At 62.2% G+C, this 4,177-nt stretch overlaps 1 protein-coding gene across 1 annotated transcript in view; it reads right to left on the bottom strand.

Moving 5' to 3' along the window:
* The window catches only part of MOB3A (MOB kinase activator 3A), an 11,672-nt gene that overhangs the window by 5,533 nt on the left and 1,962 nt on the right, over nt 1-4,177 (bottom strand). The window lies entirely within an intron of this gene.

Below are 4,177 nucleotides of genomic sequence, written 5' to 3'. Positions count from 1 at the left end.
CCTCAGCCTTCCAAGTAGCCGGAATTACAGGCATGTGCTACCACGCCTGGCTAATTTTTGGTTTATTATAGAGATGAGGTCTCACCAAGTTGCCCAGGCGGGTCTTGAACCCACGGGCTCAGGCAATCCACCTCAGCCTTCCAAAGTGCGGGATTACAGGCTGAGCCACCGAGCCCAGCTAGGCTAATTTTTGATTGATTGTGGAGACGAAGTCTCGCCAGGTTGCCCGGGCCGGTCTCGAACCCATGGCCTCAGGCCATCCACTCACCTCAGCCTCCCAAAGTGCGGGATGACAGGCTGAGCCCCCGAGCCCGGCCTCCACACAAACTTTTAAAAAGGAGTTTCGCCAGTAGGGTGCCCGTCCCCCGGCACACACGGCCGCCATGTGGCATGGCCCAACTGCCGCCAAGCAGAGGGCGACGAGAGCCAGGCCCCGAGGGACCCAGAGCGCTGTGTCCTTCCCTGGGCCTGACTCGGGCCTGGACGGCGCTCCAAGGTGCTTTGCTGTACGCGTGTGCGGCATGCTGACACGCCAGGGTTCGGGGTGACCCCAGCAGGCTGGCCGTGGCCTGTACACAGGGAGGTCCACGTGCTGTTGCCTGAGTGGCACCGAGACAAGGCCATCTTGGACGACCCGGGTGGGCCCTGAATCCAGGGACGATGGCAATGACAGGAGAGGAGAGACGACACAGGGGAGACGCCACCCAAGGAGCCCTGAGGAGGCTGAGGAGGGCCGGAGGGCACCAAGGAGGGCCAAGGATTGCCAAGGATGTCCAAGATGGCCGGCCCACCAGAAGCCAGGAGGGCCTGGACAGAGCCTCCTTCCGCCTGCGAGGACACCCTGCCCACAGCGTTGCCACTGTGTCTTCTTCCCTGTGACTGTGTCCGAGTCACCCGCCATCAGATCAGGGCTCCCAGCTGACTGTGAGCTTCACTTCATGACATCTGCAAAGCCCCAGCTGGTGAGGGCCAGGTGAGGCCACAGGGTGAAGAACTTTGTGAACAGGAGACTTGGGGGACACCCAGGACACATCTAGGCAGGGCAGGCCCCAGGGGCTGGTCCCAATCTCGCCCGTGCCGAAGCCACGACTCGCCAGGACCTGCTGGCTGCTCTCGGCCACCCCGGTCCCCGTCTGCCTCTCCTGAGCCTCTTCTTCGTGGAGTGGGGACAGGGACAGGTCCGCCCCACAGTGGGCGGTGAAATAAGCCCCACGTGGCTCCCGCCCACAGCGCAGCCCTGCCTCACCTCCCCTGCACTGTCACTGCCAGGGCGATGGCACCGTGGCAGACCCGGGGTGGCCGCCGAGCCCACCCTTCTCGACGCACGCGCCCTCCTGAGAGCAGGGACTTGGCTGTGACAGAGAGGAAAGACGCCTGTGAGGCCTCTGGGCGGGGCAGGGTGGGGTGGCCACCAACACAAGAGGAAGTGCCGAAACGGGAAGTCACAGAGGGGGCAGGGGAGCGAGGGCGCCTGTCCCCGCCAGAGCTGGCAGTCCTGCTGTCCTGGGGGGGTGACACGCACCCCGGCGTACGGTCAACAGCCATTCATAACGCCGTGACAAGCCCCAGCAGGCTGCTGTTTTTCCTTAAATGGCCGGAGTTGGCGTCTTTTCCTGTGACCAACCAGTCCTGCCCTGTCCCATCTCTCAAGGCCCAGCTCGGGGCTGGAGGAGTCACCTGCGGCTGCTGTGCCAAGTCACCACAAACGTAAGGGCTCAGACAACACGGATGGATCATTAGGAAGCTCTTTTTCTTTTCTGAATTGGAGTCTCACTCCATCGCCCAGGCTGGAGTGCAGGGGCACGCTCACGTCCACTGCAGCCTCGACCTGCTGGGCTCAGGCGATCCTTCCACCTCAGCCTCCCAAGTAGCTGGAACTGCAGGCGCGCACCACCACGCCTGGATAATTTTTTTGCTTTATTGGAGAGGTGAGGCTTCCCCAAGTTGCCCAGGCTGGTCTAGAACCCCTGGACTCGGGCAATCTTCTCACCTCCACCTCCAGAAGTGCTGGGATTACAGGTGTGAGCCACAGCGCCCAGCCCACCATCAGGAAGTTCGCCGCCTGGCCAACATAGTGCATATACAGGGAGCTGGGAGGACCCAGGTCCACGGTGACCAGAAAGGCCTGACCGTCCCCAGAGCCATCAGGGGCCTGTGGCTGCCGCTCTTCCAGCCACCTGGACTCACACGCGAATGGGCGGCTCACACTTCACACTGTCTTCACTTTACAGAGGCGAAAACCGGGGCCCAGCCGGGTCTTTTCAGCACTGTGGATTCTGGGGTGTTCTGGGCCCTGCAGGGGGCACGGCATCCCGGCCTCTGCCCCTCCATGCCAGGAGCACCCCAGGCGTGACGCACCACACGTCCCCGGCATCGCCCCGAGACTCCTGGGGGCAGAATCGCCCCGAGTCAGACCCCCGAGTTAGGGGACTCCCCAGACCCCCAAGAGCCTCTTGTCCCAGGACCCGGGAGGCTGCACACACGCAGAGCCACACACAGAGGGAGAGGAGGGCGTCCCAGGAACTGGGTCCCCTGGTCTACACCGCCTGCTCCCTCAAGATTGATTCTGAGGTCTGGTGCGAGCAGAAAGCAGACTTGACATTTATCTTTTCCAGATACCGAACTCAGGGCCTCCCTCGAGCAGCGCGGACATCAGGGCCGGGTCATTCCCTGGGGGGGCACCCTGAGCCCTGCAGGGTGTCAGCAAGGTCCCCGGCCTCCAGCCTTTCCATGCCAGGGCACCCACGCCCCTCCCCAGACGCTGCCTGGGGTGACACCACAGATCGCCGGTGAGACCCGTGGGGCAGGAGATGACGCTGACTCTTGTTTTGTTCGTTCGTTTGTTTCTGAGTTGGAGTCTCACTCGGTTACCTGGGCTGGAGTGCATGGCACGCTCACGGCCGCTGCAGCCTCTATCTCCTGGGCTCAGGCGATCCTTCTGCCTCAGCCTCCCAAGGAGCTGGAACTACAGGTGCGTGCCACCACACCCAGCTAATAATTATTTTTTATTTATTGTAGAGATGAGGTCTTGCCAAGCTGCCCAGGCTGGTTTTGAACCTCTGAGCTCAGATAATCCTCTCGCCTTCGCCTCCCAAAGTGCCGGATGACAGGTGTGAGCCACCACACCTGGTGGCACTGACTCTTATGTTGTCACTGCCAGCCACATGGCTGGGAGGATGGACCACAGTGTGAGTCCAGGACTCCAGATGAAGCCGCTGCTCCCTCCTCCCACACGTGACCCCCAACATGCCAGCTCTGGGATGCGGCTGCACCCTCTGGTCCCCAGTCACCAACCCGTACCGCCAGGGCCAGGGCTGCGTGGCCACGCGTCTTCCCACGCTGGGCACTGAGCCGTGTGGATGCTCCGTGGCCCGAGTCCAGGGGTGACTGAGACCCCAGCACCCGCCAGGTCCCCTGTCCGCTGGCCATGGAGGGAGCCACCCTGCAGCCCAGATCAGACCCGCCCTGGAAGTGCCAGGCTCTAAGAGGCCACCGTGTGCTTGTCCCGTCACCAGGGCTGGCAGCCAGGGCACTCCCACTGGGGCAGAGCAAGGGGGAGCCCAGGTGGGGACCCCATGGCCCTTCACCTGCAACTGCCGACCACCCAAGCGCTCTGCAAACCAGAGCTGCCCTCAGGTGTCCAGTTCAAGGTTGAAAAAACAAACCCTCACACCTGTCATCCCAGCTTCTCAGGAGGCTGAGGAGGGAGAATCGCTTGAGCCCAGGAGGTCAAGACCAACCTGGGCAACACAGCAAGACCCCGACTCGACAAAAAATTTAAAAGTGAACTGGTCACCGGGCATGGTGACATGTGCCTGTAGTTCTAGCTACTTGGAAGGCAGAGGCGGAAGGATCGCCTAAGCCCAGCAGGTCGAGGCTGGGGTGGCTGTGAGCGTGCCACTGCACTCCAGCCTCAGCGACAGAGTGAGACTCCCACGCAAAAAAAGAAGAGCTGAGCCGGGCTCGGTGGCTCAGCCTGTAATCCTAGTGCTTTGGGAGGCCGAGGTGAGTGGACTGCCTGAGCCCGCGGGTTTGAGACCTGCCTGGGCAACCTGGCGAGACCTCATCTCTACAATAAATCAAAAAAACCTAGCCGGGCGTGGTAGCACGCGCCTGTAGTTCCGGCTACCGGGAAGGCTGAGGCGGAAGGATCGCCAGAGCCCAGCAGGTCGAGGCT

The sequence above is a fragment of the Carlito syrichta genome, unplaced genomic scaffold (assembly GCF_000164805.1).
Source record: "Carlito syrichta isolate Samal-C Ts95f unplaced genomic scaffold, Tarsius_syrichta-2.0.1 Scaffold135791, whole genome shotgun sequence".
Taxonomy (NCBI): domain Eukaryota; kingdom Metazoa; phylum Chordata; class Mammalia; order Primates; family Tarsiidae; genus Carlito; species Carlito syrichta.
The sequence above is the reverse complement of the archived record's forward strand: the minus strand, read 5'-3'. Positions and strand labels throughout refer to the sequence as shown.